This window comes from Coloeus monedula (genome assembly GCF_965178545.1).
Source record: "Coloeus monedula genome assembly, chromosome: 4".
Lineage (NCBI taxonomy): Eukaryota > Metazoa > Chordata > Aves > Passeriformes > Corvidae > Coloeus > Coloeus monedula.
In genome coordinates, this window is record NC_138784.1 from 51,862,363 (window position 1) to 51,877,893 (window position 15,531).

Sequence of the window (15,531 nt, forward strand, 5' to 3'; positions counted from 1 at the left end):
TTTTTTCTCTTTTTTTTCATTTTTTTTTCATTTTTTTTCATTTTTTTTATTTTTTTTCATTTTTTTTCTTTTTTTTTCATTTTTTTTTCATTTTTTTCTTTTTTCCTTTTTTCTTTTTTCTTTTTTTCTTTTTTCCTTTTTTCCCATTTTTTCCTTTTTTTCCCCATTTTTTTCCTTTTTTTTCGTTTTTTCTTTTTTTTCCTTCTCTTCAGAGGTTAACCACTGCATAGCAGTTCTTTATTGGTAAGGTAGAGTGCACATGTTGTGGCTGGAGAGTGATTCACAGACATGTTGTTTGCTCAGGTGTAGATGACAGTGCAGCCATAGATGCATGGGAGCTCACTGAGTCAGGGCAAGGCAGCCAGAAAGCCAAAATTCAGCAGACATTCAATGAAAGGCTCATGAATACAAAACTAAAGCAGCAAGTGTTGTCTTCCCAGGACTGCCTTTCCCATCCTGATTTTCCTGCTTTGATGGTTTTCTGGTACCTTAGCTGATGACCTGCAACCTCTTCCCGCTTGTCCAATGCAATCGAAGGGGCCAACCCACCTACTCTTATTCTTCTATGATCTGCAAGTGCCTGCTCTGTATTTTTCAACTCAGATGAGAAATTCAAAGCCGGCTGCCTCCTAAATCTGGCTTCCAGAACTCCAGAGACTAACTGGCACAGCTGGCTGCAGTGCAAGAGCAGCAGTCTTGCCTTCGCAGCCACAAAGGGAACCTGATGCCGGCAGCATGCTGTGCTGGGGTAGCCGGAGAGCCAAAGCTACAGCAGTGGGAGTCACAGAGCACTGGGGGATCTGCTTTGTGCCACGATTGCTTTGTGGTGGGCATGTGTCTAGACTTTATTTGCTTCAGGCAGAAAGCAAGGAGAGGTCCTGCATCTCCATCTGTGTTTGTGAAATATCTAGTGTAAGGGAAATCCTGCTTGGGCTCTCAGCACTGCACATCATTTCTTGAACAAGAAAGGGATAGGGTAGCTGAATAGCATTCTCTGAAACTACAGAAACACAAAACTCAATAGGAAGATACAAGGATCTGTTTGGTGCAAAGCAGAAGGAATGCATGCTGTGTGTGAAACTTCAAATATACCTTCCTAACATTTTGGGTGGCATAACCCTAAACTTTGTGGTGGGTTCCTGTGAAACCCTTATGTCCAGGCTTTCTACCTCCCTGTTGCTACCTTGCTGTCTGTTCTTTGAGCCAGTGGCACAACTTCATGTTTCATTAGGCTGTTTCCCTCAGATGAGGCATCAACCTCTGCATCTTGTCTGCTGTGGCCACAGCTGGTGATTTTGCTTCCTATAAAAAGGTTGTATTTGGTAATTAAACCTGTACAATGCACCACTGGCAGTCATGCCACATGGCCCCAAGCAGCATGCCATCACCAAGGAGGCAGGGCCACAGCTCCATGAAGGACTCTGAGGGTGGCATCTCTTTGCTGTGGCCAAGATGAGGAGGTTTCTGTTGTTCTCTTATAAAAATCTTGTGTTTTTCTTAGCAGTGGCTTTAAAAATCTCTCATACATAGCAACTGATGCAAACATGTTAGCAGAAGCCATTTTTAAATCAGTTTCCTTACCCAGGGGAAATGTAGTATAGACAGGGCCTTCAGGAAACGAATAATTAGGTGACCTTTTTCCCCCCAGAATATCAGGTCTGTTTTATGTAGAGCTGTTTGAAGTCACACAAATTCTCATTACTCTCCAAATCTCTAACCTTGCCTTGTTTAAGATACCTTTTAGGAAATCAAATCAGTGTTTCAATCTAATTTCCAAAGGCATTCAAACACATGGTATGTGTGCTAACTTGTTTCCTCTAGCATTAACAAATCTAGCAAATTGCCAAGCTATTTGCCTTGAGGAAAACTATGATGTTGTACAAGAAGATAAAGTATTTTTTTCCTCCAATTTTAAACATTAGAAAAAGAAAAAAGGTGAAGTTATCAGACCACATTAGTCCAGGATATAACTCCTTTGAAGCAAACAGTGTTCCCAAACAGATTGCCATGGTTTTTGATCTGTTCTGGGACTTTTTAGTCATGCTGTGATCTTTTTCAGTCACTTGATGTGGCTGGATGGTGACTGAGTCCTCTTGGCTCAGATGCACTTTCATTGAATTAGTTGCAATTGAGTATACCAAATATAAGAGTGGAAAATAGAAGTGGAGATAAATAATTTAAGGTGCTTATAACCCTCAAATTTTAAGAATTTTATAATGCTCATATTTTAAGGAGAGTACATGCGTACATAAGCCAGGCACAAAGGTGCATGTGGTGCAACAGAAGCAGTGAATGGCCTGAAACCTCTCCTCTGCCTCTCCTCCCAACACACCAGTCTCCAGGGAAGCAAGTGCTCCGGAACATTTAATTTTTCAAGCAGTTGTCAATAACAGAAGAGTTTCTGCAATGCTGCTGAGGAGTTTAATAAGCTCAAAATTCTTAAACAAAATGCTTCTTTTTTTTTTTTTTTTTTTGGTGCATCCTACAGCTCTGATACTTTCTTCTGCTTGTCCCAAGAAAATGAACGTGCAATTGTCCTTTTGTATGGAAGGCAGAAAAAGGTTCTTGTTTGAATTCATGATAAATTTGGTTTCAAATGCATGTGGAAGGAAAATTGCCTAATGCTTTCAGAAGATTTTCATTTTGCTCAAGTGTTCACACCATGGCCATCACCATGGTATTTGATAGTTATCCACTTTGTTGTGTACGTTGCAGCTTTAGCCTCTCACTGAAGGGTCGCACTGGCATATCTTTTTTTCCTGTAGTCATACAGAAATAACAATTTTTTATGTAAGTTGCTTTCCTCTACTATAGTTCCTTCATTTTGATGTTTATCCAGCTAAAGAGTATCAGAATTTTTTTGACATGTATGGTTATCATTTCTGTGAAGGATCAGTGACCTAGCTTGATAAATTTAAAAGTTCAGCAATAAACCTAAATATGTGACATTTATTGAAATTCATTCTTTTCCATGGAGCTACTTTCTTTCAAAAATATTGAGAATAGTAAGGGATTGCATCTGCAATTTGATTAAATCTACAGTTGTTACCATTTGCCTTCTGAAAATTGATTCCCTCCCCTCCCTGTCCCCCAGCTTGACATGCTTATTGATTAAAAATTCTCCACTGGCCTAAGCTAGCATATATTTGTTAGTGTTTGTGTGCTTCCCATGCAAGTTCAGACAGGCTTTCAACTGTGGAAGCCAACTCTATTCCTAAACTATTGGAAATGGTAAGGTTCCTTAGTAATTGTTTTAAACTAAATGATGACACATCTTTGAACCCCATTGTACGAAGGAAAAATACCTTCTGACTGGAGAGAGGTTTCCTGTTTATGTATGTGTTTGCTGGAATTAAGCCTTCCCCTGTGTGTTGGCTGAGTATTTTTTTGTAATCCAAAATGGCAACATGGCAAGTCACCTCCACAGTTTATTTTTTGGACAGGATACAGGTCTTTTATTTTCAAAATAGCATGGCTCTGGAGTTGATGATGAAGCACAGGGGCCTCTCAGTTACACTCCTGCAAGCAGACTCAGTTAATTGAGGAGGCACACTTAAAAAGACAGCTAGATTTAGGCAAGAAGTAATTAATTTTTATTGACAATTTTATACAATGTAAGTTGTTCCCTTCCCACACAGGAAGTTTTTGGCTTCAGGCAGATTTTCTTTCAGCATAAGGATATGAAATTTACCATATGTATAATTTATTTTATAAAATGGCTAGAATCATAGCTTTGGTTGTGACTGAAGAGAGTCATGTAAATTTTTCTGCTTCTCTTTAAAAAGAGCAGCCCAGCAGGTGGCCTCCAGGTGGTAGCCCAACTGCAGAAGGATGGCATGTAATACCTGAAGGGCTTTCAGCTGTTTGGATATGGACAGGTGACCAAAAAATAAAGCATATATAATACTCTTGCCTCTTGGTATCTGGGGTGTGTAGATTTGTGACCTTGCAGCGTGCCCCTGCACCCTGCATGCCATAGCTGAACCTCCTTCAGAGGAGAGAGGTGATGTCATGAGACTCAGAAAGACATTCTGCCTACAATAGTAATAAGACTGGACCACCACGAATTTAGGCAGTAAAGTTACAGTCATTTATGAAATACAGTGTTAAGGTTTCTGGTTTGCTTCAAATAATGCTCATTTTAAACAACTGTCTGGGGCTGGGAGAAACCTGGACTAATGGACTGATTACACCAAGCATTTGTTAGGGCTGAGAGCCACATGGCCCCGGTGTGGGATGTCCACACCCAGACTCAGCTTTGCCACCTGCTACCCCTGCCCACATCTGGCAGAACATGCCCTCAGGTGAATTCCAGTCCCTTTATCACCCACCACAAACGCTCGGGCTGACAACAACACGTGTCGGTTTAAGAAAACTGGCTTTTTTTACCTCTTTTTGTGGTTGTGCTACTTTTCTGGTGAGAACCCTGAGCAAGACTGTGGTCTCATGGTTGTCCTTGGAAGTTTTGCCACTGACTCTTCATGGACACTGGATTTAGCTCTGCTTTTGCGTGTGTCTGCACGGTATTTGAAAAATAGATTTTCTCTTCTTTGACTTTAATAGAAGGTTGATGTACCTTTTTTGACATAAAATTTTTCTCATTAATAGTTGTACAAATTGTTAAGTCCTGCAGGAACTATTTATTTTCATCTAAATTTTGTGGAAACAAGTACTTTCTGAGCATGTTTAATGAGTTACGTGAAAACAATTATCATCTACAGTTAGAATTCCAAATTTACTTATTTAAGGTTTCTTAACTTAATGTTTCTTTTGTTTCTTTGTTTATTTTTTAGTTTGTTTGAGCTGGATGCTGAAACTCACCTTTCTCTTACTTTGTTTTGAAACTGTTCTAGCTAGTGAGATTTCAAGCTTGATAGATGTCCATTGTGCTGTGTGAATGCCTAGAAACATAATTGTTCTGTCTTTAGCTTTATCATAAATAAGAGTTCTTTTTTGATTGGTTGACCCAAAATAATTCACCAGAATTTCAGGACCATCAGAGAAATTTATTAAGACACTGGGGTTTGCCGCTCCCACCCCTACACACCTGTATCATGGATGATCCTGTGAAGATAAAAGTAGCAACTTTCCAAGTAAGCCCAGCATTCCAAGTAGGCCCAGAGAAAAGTCCCAAATCTGTGGATTGTCCCAAAGCATGACTAGAAAAGAACAAAGTGAAATAACTCCACAAGTTTAATTTGTCTTAGATATATGCTGGCGTAACTCGGGCTTGGATTACTCTCTATCTTCGAGACCGTTATACAGTCAAAATGGTATTAGGATTTCTCTTATGGGAATCCTATATCCTTTTATCTGTTGCTATTATATATCCTGATATCTGATGTGGGTATTATTATGTATTTTTTCATGTGTCTTCTCATCCAAATGTATCAGATTCTGTTAGGTCTGAGAAAGCAGGATAAAGCAGAGTGAGGCAGCTTTGCTGAAGACAATGAGAGGTGTTGGTAGTTGGATTAACGTCAAAAGTTGATTAATTGCTCTCTCCTAATGTCATTGAAAATGTTAAATGAATTACTTTAGTTATATTCAGTTTTCTTGTCTATTTCTAGAGCAGGGGTACTAATTCTACATGTTATATATTACTGTCCTGTAAAACCTTTCCTTAAACTCTTTAGGTTTATTGCTTTTGCTCTTTGGATTAGAGGCCAATATTTTTCCTGAGGGAAAATGTTTCTTGTTAATACTCAGTATTCAATATCATTCTTACAAATGCCCAAAGCTGCAGTAAAAAAAAATACAATTGCAATAATAATCTTTTAAAGAGTAGGTAGAATGCAAACAGTAATGGGCTCCAGTAAGCAGTGAGCCAATGTGGAGTTCCCCATGTGATAAAGCACTTCTGCATTAGAGAAAATAATCCAAATTTCACCCTAAAAATGTATTTACCATCCATTCAGATGAGTGGAAAATGTTGTTCATGTTTGAAGATGCAATTTAGCTTGCAGTAGATGATTGAAAACTGTCTTAACTGTTGTTTAACTCCTCTGATGAAAGAAAACTTTGATGAAGGAAAACTTTGAACACTTTGCTGTCGCCTTCCTATATATGTTCAAGGACAGAGTGCTGCATGGTAATGAGTTTTATCACTGTGTGTGTTTGCAGCACTTCCAAATAGTAAATGGGGGGGTTCCCCCAGCCAGGATGTAGGTGCCTTTTGTTAAACTCTATCACCTTCAGTGGAAACTATGCAAGAGTTGAAAGCAGAGGACTCAGATGTGCACTGTGTCTTTATGCTTTACTTTGATTTCTTCATTTCCTAGTATTTAGGGTTTATTAAGCCTATTGCAGTCAGAATCTGAAATTCCCAAATGTCTCTTTTCCTGGTATTGCAAACGCTGGCCTTACAAGCAAATTACCAGAGAACATGGCATGGTGGCAACATTGCACTGTGTCTTTTTCCCCTCTCAGAGAATTAAATAGCTCCTTTTCTGGGGATGTGCTCTCCTGTGACATTTTCAAGATCTTGTCAACTCTCCACTGTAAATTTCCACAATGGCAAAATCCCATTGAAGCTAGCATGGGAACCTTACTATAAGTTTTTTAATTATCCTATGAAATTTAATATTCTATCTGTTTGTGCTTCAGAACTGCAAGATGTTAAAATCTCATTACATTTTATCTTCCACTAAATCCCATAGAATTCAGTTATTATTTCTATCAGATTCCATTTGATTCTTGTCCTTTTTATCCTGACCTTATCTATACAAAAGAGATGGATTGCAAGGCATGTCCATTTGTGAGAAAAGGGTGATTCTCTCCTTCTCCTGGTGACATTCAAAAAGACCTAACCAACAATACCTTTTTTTTTTCCTTGTTGACTATGGGAGGCTACATGAGAGGAGATGTTCTGAAAGCAGAACATGCTAATAGAAGTTGAGAGAGATGAGAGCCAGGCAGAAGGTAAGTAAAGTCAGCACAAGAGCACATGAAATCACAAAAATCATTAATGACCTTCTGATTGCAGAACTGAACGCCATGGTTATCATGCAGGGCTAAAAAAAAGGGAAAACACCTTGTGTGGTCATTTTCAGTTAGAAGGGCTCTTTTCCAGTTCTGTGGAGTTTCCTTTCCTTCTGAAAACACAAAAATAAGTATGCATTTGTTCTTCAGATGTAAGCTGCCATGATAACATCAGCTGTGGTAGAGCTCAGAGACAACTTTGCTGCTTCCTGAAGATGGCTGAGTTGCATTTTTGTTTGTTTGTTTTCAGATTGAGAAGTTTTCATATAACATGCTTTGAAAGAGCTTCTTTTATGCAAATAATGCCACAATTCTCTTGTATGTGAAACACAAGCTGGGCCAGCCTCTGTCTGCAGATAAACAGGAATGGCTTTCAAAGTTCCCTTGACTGCACTGGGAGAGCTCCCTGCTTATCTGAGCAGAGTATGTGCACCCAAAGTCCCTGCAGGGTACAAAATAAGGTAACAACCAGTGAATTGTTTTCACAGTACAAAAAGCCTTTCAGGAAGCAGCAAGGAGCAATAAGAGGAGGCTTAAAAATAAGAAAGTACCCCTTCCCCAGCTGCAAAAGGGCAATCTGAAGGTATGTTATTTACTAGACCACCATCACATGCTATTAATATGAGTAAAAGCCCATCAGTCAAATATTTGACTACTCGTGGTTTATAGGGATTTCAAAGACTTATGGAAAGATAATGCCTGTGTCCATTAGCTAGTTACTTGGAAATGCAGTGTTGGTTAATTCAGCATTTCTTTAAAGAGTAATGATTATCTTCATTAACAATATATAAGATTTTTAAAGATTTACTCTTCTGCACCTATCATTCCTGTTACATCTTCTACATCTCAGTATTTACCCTGTATCATCTATTGCTCATTTTAAATGAGGTAGTATTGAGATTCTGTCATTGCCACAGATCTTCTGTCTTTCAGCCTGTTTTAAGCACCCTGTTCTCTAGTCCTTAGTCAGCTCAACTATCACAGCAATCAATGAGAATAGTGTTTGCATATAGACTGTGGAGTCAAGTCTTGGAAAAGATGATGGCTTCACAGTGAAGGAATGTAGCTGATCCTGCCCTAGCTTAGGTCTGAAACCAGGCTCTTGTGTGAAAGCCAGGTGCGTAAAAGTTCAGATCTGTCCATCATCACCCCAAACATCTGTATCTTGTTATAATTACTTGTGAGTAATTATTATCACAAGTAGTCCATATTTTTTGTCTGATACTAATAAGCAATACAATATAATTTGAATATTTTTAGTAGTAGCAGGGATACAAAAGAAAATGTTCCTGCTAAATGACAGTGACCTTTGTTCAGTGCCCAATATATTGAATTAAATACCAACTGTGTAGTAAAACATCATGCTCAGGAGCAATTGTTTCACTATAAAGTCCTAAATTAAAAACATACATTAACTGACCAATTTCCAATTCTACCACTGCCATTTGATTTTCCTTTTAGATAAACAGACCAAGCTTAATGTTATGGGGAAGATCCAGAGAGGCTGCTTTGGCATCTAAAATTGTGTTTAGAGTGAGTTCAGGGCACAAGTCCAACAAACAGATCTAAAAAGCTAACACTCACTGGCCACAAAGCTCTCAGGTGCTTAGATTGACCAATGTCTGCACTTTGTGCTAAATATTCCCTGGATCTCACCTGAGCTGGAGCTCTGGAAGAGAAGACCGAGCAGCAAGAGGCTGAGTCCTGGCTGGGTTACAGCTCCCAGCCAAGCTTTTTTGCAGTGCCCAGACAGGATGGAGCCAGGCACAGGTCCTGCTGCTGACAGGCAGCCTCCAGCACCACGCTCCATCCCCTCTCTTCCTCCCAGCTGGCTCGGCTCCAAAGCACCAGGACAGCTTTGCCTAGGAGGACTCACATTCCACTGTCTGCATCTTCCCACCGAGACAGGAAGAGGAGGAGGAGGAGGAGAGAGGAATGGCCCTGGGGTGGTGGATTGCTGGATCTCATGGCAAAAGGGCAGGAGAATGCAGGCAGGAGCTGCAGAGAGAGGGCAGGAGCCAAAAGCAGCAGAGACAAGCCCCAGTCCCAGATGAAGACCTTTGGCCAGGCTGTTCATGCAGGGATGAGGACCATGGTTTTAAATCAGTCCCTTTATGGCAGGCACCATCTTACAGCTCAGCTTTTCTGTGCTGCACCCTGCACAGTTTGACCACCAGCACTAAGCCTTTTGTGTTTTGGAGATGTTTTGTAAGTGGATTAATTTATCCTCATTTCACCCTTATGAGAAAGGTAAATACCCTCTGAAGTTTGGAAACAGCCTCTTTGCTTATCTCACAGACTCCTTGAATCTGGCTCCAAATTTCCAGAGGAGGCATTCCAGGGTCTGAAGAAGTCCAAAACTTCATTCTGGCCTGTTATAAATGAGAACCCCTGAAGAGCAACAGTTGCACATTTAAGCTCCCCAGGTCTCCTCAAGATGAGGGGAGAGGACAGTCTGAAAGAAAGTAAATGAAGCAGCTGAAAAATCCTTTCAGAAACAAACACACAAAAAAAGATCCCATTAACATGAAAAAACTCAGACTGCTCAGCCATCCCTGAACTCCTTCTTCAAACTATTGAGCTTTTCAGCATCTTCTGAAGGTCAACATAATACTTTAAAATAAAAGCTGTGCCTGACGGACCCTTGCTGAGGGACATCTGCCAAAAAAAAGGCAGCTGAGGCTGCCACAGATCAGCCACTCTCCTGATTGCAGCTGTGACACAGTTGCCTCTGGTAAGAGCCAGGATGTCAGATAGGCTGGTCCCAGGCCATTTCGGGATTTATGAATGCCAATACCGTAAAGTCCTTGGAAGGCAATCATGAATCACAGGTTCGCAGCAAGGCAGCAGTCATGCCAATGAGTCGTCATTAACTCTGTTTCTAAACTGAGTGAAAGTAGGGCATCAGTTAAAGTGCACTGCAATAACATAAACTTACAGTGACAAAAGCGAGGTCAGCATTAAAAAGAAAAGGTCATAACCTCCTAACCAAACACAGATGGGAAACAAGCACTATCCTTGACGTTCCTGTTTGATTATCAAAAAGCCGCTATGAAGCTAAGTAGACCATCAGGTTATTAACTTTGGTATCAGATAAAGTATTAAAGCTGAGGCATAAATAAAGACCCCATTGCTTTCACTAGCAAATTTACAGACACAGCCAATTCAGTTTTGTTTGTAGCTGTTCTGAGTGTTTGCACCACATTTTCACTTGGGGCAAAGACCACCAAAGCTTTGCATAGAGGTGGTTTGTGTTTGGCGGGGCTGATTATCTCAAACACAGCATTACACAATCGTGGTTATACCTTGTGGAGCCAGCTTGGGCATGGAAGGAGTGCAGTCTGCTTTCCAGCACTAAGTAAACATGAAGACAAATCACAGTATCAGCCCAATACAGTATCAGCCCAATGGACTGTGCCAGGCCAGACCAGTTCAGCAGCCCCACAAAAGTTCCTAGATGCAAGGAGATGACTTGGAGGCAACTTAAAGTCCTCTGTACAGTGCTGACAGTGATCCACAAGCAGAGCTTTTTCTTGGTTTTTCCTTTCCCTGGGTAAGCCACCCCCAGCAGGCTGAGTGAATGAGAGCTGAGGGTCTCATTCCAGCCTTTGGGCCAGCTCTCCAAATCTGTGGGCCCAGCTCACTCAAACGGATGTGCTGATCTTGCTGGGATCCTGCACTGTTTGACCATGACATCTCAGCTTGACGAGCTGTGTATCAAGCAAGGCATCAGCAACCTTTTGGAAATCCTTGACCCTAAGTTTTGTCACTAATTTGCCTTGTGGCTCTTGGAGACACATTGACTAAGAAGGGTGAAGTCATGGCACACAGTGGCATGCTTTATGTGTGCCCGCCAAGCAGAAAGCCACTGCCTGACACTGTCCTGCCAGCTCTTTCAGAGGAAAGAACAGAGCCAGCACAATTTCTTTTGCTTAGTATCCTAGGTATTTGTACCATACCTTGGAAGAATCCAGGGACTTTTTGGGTTTTATTTGCTGATATTATTATATTTACTATGACATGAAAAGGAAATTTGATAATTTGGTGGGCTTGTAAATCCATTGGTACCATTCTAGTAAAATATACTTTATCATCACTATTTTGGTACAGTTGTCATATACCTTACCATCTGTAGCTATTGACATATAGAACTTTTTTTTTCTTTTTTCTTTCTTTTTTTTTTTTTTTTTTAAGAGAGGTTTTTTAAGAGATTAATGTTTGGCTGTGAAGAGTTATTATCTCAGGGACTCCTAAGAACCATTAGCAGCAAATGACAATTAAACTGCTGGAAATGTCCTGCATCAAGATCATTCATAATTGCTGTTAGAACATTTAGATCAAATCTGTATGCTGTCTTAGTTACTCATGACTATCTGCCTTTTAATCTTTTTCATTTTTATGACCCATGCCATTCCTTTAATTATCACAGTATGGAAGGCTGTTAGCTTTACAAGACAGGAAAGGCTTCCAAAATATGCTCTGCATTTCAATACAAGAATTCAGGTAGATAGATGTTATAACCATAAAAAAAAGTAGAAAATCTAAGTGCTGGGAGTAGTTGAGGGAATTGAGCTAAAACTGCACTTGCAGCCAGGTTTGCCAACTTGGCTCTTTACAAAAGGAGGAACTGCATTCCAAGGAAATTACACTGTCCCTGTTCAGTACAGACAACCACAGAATGCTCAGACTCATGCAAAAAAGTTGAACAGAACCAACTCAGAAATGCAAGAAAGTTGCTTTCTCCTACTATAAGGTGTTTTTCACACTAGAAACAAAGACTTGCATCTTTACCTGAGCTTGTGTGATTTCTTCAGTCCACCAGGACATGTCTGCATTTGTCCCAACTCACTAGAAGTTGGTAAAGGCCTTTGCTTTGCATATGCGGTAAAAATACATAAGAGATGAATTAGTCTGTTCAAACATGAAAAATTTGAAGTGACCCCCAAATATCTCCATATGCACTAACCTGAACCAGAAGACCAACATTGCCCTGTATTATTAGTCATGACATGTGACTATATCAAGCACAGTGTGTTACTCTACTCACACACACACAGCTCTTTTTCTGCTGGTACTGAACCTTTGGACTGAGTAAGATGTTCACATATCAGTTGTCAGGCTGAATTATTTGCTGCAGATACCAAGCTTAAGTCTGCGCTAGAACTGGGTTTGTTCTACTTCAGCTGTAGTGGTAAAGAGCCACAATAACATCGCAGGTATTTTCTTACTCAAGTTCCACAATTGCTGACTTACATTTCAGATGAACAGAATGGAACAATTGTGTTGTTTGCTTTCTATTTTCCTGTTATTGCTAAACAATACAATAGTTTTTTAAAAATCCTTCCATCCTTATCATCCAGATGTGGAAAGCTATCCTCTTGTATTTAAAGATCCAAATCCATCTGGAAATATAAGCATGAAAAAATAGTGAAGGCTCTACCTTATTTGGGGTATTTCCTCCCTGGTTTTCATTTATTCTTTGTATATTTTGAACTCCTAGTTCATGTTCTTTGTGGAAATGATTCCTCAGCCCTTAAAATGAGTACTACTTCCTCACATGAGAAATTTCTCTCAATTGCAAGGAAAGCTGTATTCCACCTATTAAATTAATCTTTTTGAGCAATATATAGCTCTTGATCTGTTCCACTCATTTGTAACATATCAGTGAGTGTTTGCTGAGGTTCATTACAAAAGAACCAGTAGTGCCATTGTAGACCATCACAACAAAAAATGATTAAATAAATCCAGTTGTGCTAGAGACCCATGACATGAGTTGGCTTTAGGGTGTTAAGTTCTGAAGCAAGTTTCGAATGAAATACTCTGCTGCACTGCAGGATACCTCCAAAAAATACCAAATGAGTGTAAGAATAGAATTTTCTCCACTGCAAAGGCTAGATTAGTGTTCTTGTGGTTTAAAGCCTGTTAAAAATAAATGCGCTAGACAACAAAAATGCTTCTTCTGATAGCTGCTGTGAATTATGATGGTATATTGGACCCAGTAATGGACCATGTATATAAAAGAGTGTGTTTTATGCGGGGATAATTTAAATTCTTTTTTTATGTGTTTGAATAGTGTAAGAAAAGGCTTACAGATCAGGTGAACCTGTTAATGAAAGCAATTTCTTCTGACATGCATGACTGCACTGCGTATGTAGAGAATGTAGTTAATGGTAGATCCTTCAGCAATTGCCTAGACTGTGCCCTGTCCAACAGTCCTTCCCCATCAGCCATCTGCATGCACACACACCTCTTGGAATAGCATAGAAACCTCCCAGCTCTGCTGTCAATGAATTTATGACCTAAATCACTGCTAATAAGTTCTTTGACTCAATGCACTGGAACACTGCATTGTGTTAGAGTGGATACCATGCTGTAGGAAAATTATGTTGCCACCCTAGTCAGGATGAGTGACCTAACCCAGAGCTGAAATAGTGCTGAAGACAAGGGATCATGAATTTTAACTCAGATTAGCCATTTGAATGCAGCTCAGGGATAATTTCTATGTTTGTTGCTGACTTACTCAATTTCTTTGTTCTTTCTGTTATCTTAAGGTAACTAACTCAGTTCAGATTTAAAAACTTTTTTTTTTATGTGTGAACGTAGAAAACAGGTTACCTTCACTAAGTATTTTACATGTAATCAACCTTGTGTACAGATGCAATTGATTAATTGGAAAGTCTGATGAAGACACATCCATTCTGAGCTTAATCTGTTGAAGCTCATGCCAGTGCTGTGACAGATTTGCAACAACCAATTAAAGCTGGATGGATGGAGCTGTTATCATCACCCCCTCTCATTTTCCCTGTCCTCTTAAATGATGATGCTCTCTCCATGGCACAGCCTCTGAACCACAGGGAATCAGGTCCTGCACTGGCAGATTTTAGTCCAAAATAGCAAAGCAAACTGAGCTCTCGGGAGGACCAGTCACTAGGGTTATTCTATATAAATTTGCCACCACAACTCTGTCAGAGACCAAAGGAACAAGGTGTACTATCCCACTGGAAGAATTATAAAACCATACTATCAAATGTTTCCTTAAAGAGGGGAAAAGGCTACTGTTGTGCTGACAATAGAGTTTTTGAAACATGAATTAACATGGCTCTGCTGTTACCTAAACTGAAATGACCTACTGAGGACTAGGTATGTTCTTGTGCAAACACGCTCTCTGTGGGATAAAGAGGATCCTGTAATTTCCTTTTCTGTAATAAAGCAAGGAAAAATGAGATGCACTAAACAACCTACAAAATGCTTTCATGTCCGTGTGTTGTCTGAACTTGTGGAGATCCATGGAGTGCTTGTGATCAGAAATAAATGGCACCCAGGCTTCTGAAATGAGGGAAAGGAAAACAAGCATGGCTGTGTTTTTTGGCTTCATTGAACATGCCAGATTGAACATTATTCCATGATAAGGCCAGGCCTGGTTTATCAGTACAGTGGCAAACAGTGAGAAGGAGAGACCTGATGTTCAATATTTACAAATTATCACCCAGGCCATAATTAGAGGGAATGAAACTTGTAGGAAGAAGATTGCCATTGGGAAACTTTTAATGGTACAAAAACACTTGAGACCAAGCCTGATGGAAAGCACCAGCCATAGCACTTGAGGTTGCCAATCACACTAATATGACACATCATTACCAACCATTTGCAATGGTTAACCAAAATCTATTTTCTCATCAGTTTTACTGGCTACCATCTGATGAGGGATGGAAAAATGAGCACATCATGACACTGGCTTTGAAAATATCTCTTACAAAAGGAATAATCTGTGCACAGCTATTGCTCACTGATAGATATTGCCGGCCAAAGCTTACAAGTCATCTGTAGACACATGAGGGCACACATGTCGCAGGAAGGTCACAAAAGATTGAACAGCATCAATCATTCAAACCAAGTAGACAAACAAAGGTATTCCTTGTTTTCCTTCTGCAACTGAGAGTGGCTAGTTCTTTGACCTGTATCTATAGCACAAGTATTTTGGTTCTAATTCATCAAAACTCAGTTCAATGAATTACATTTGAGTCTATGCTAAGGAGAACTGTTGGACCTCTGAAGAAAGGCAGGACTGAATTTTTAATTCACCAAAATTTCTATGTTTCTTCAGGATGAATTCAGCTGAAGTGTATTTGCAGTGACCTGGTCTGGAGGTTACAAAAGAGCAGCTCTGTGCTGGAGGTTGCAGAGTCAGAATAGAGAAAGAACCTGGGTCAGACGCAGATGGAAAGAGTCACCAAATGTCCTGAGACTCTGAGTAAGAAGCAGCAGGGTTTATATGGTGTGAGAACTGTGAAGTAAACTGTACTCTTCAAATGATTCCTATGTTCTCCCTAAGCTATAAATGTCTCACCATAGACATGTCCCTTCTGATATCAGGCACCTTGAGGGAAGATTCACAGTATGCTGGAGACGTGGACTGTGGGGAACCATCTTCCCTAGAGAGTTGCCCATAAATCTGAGCTGGAGCTTCCCATAGGTGGGAATCAGCAGATTTCTGTCTGGGAGGATGCTTGAAATTTCCCAAAAGTATTACAAAGGAAAGCACCATGATGA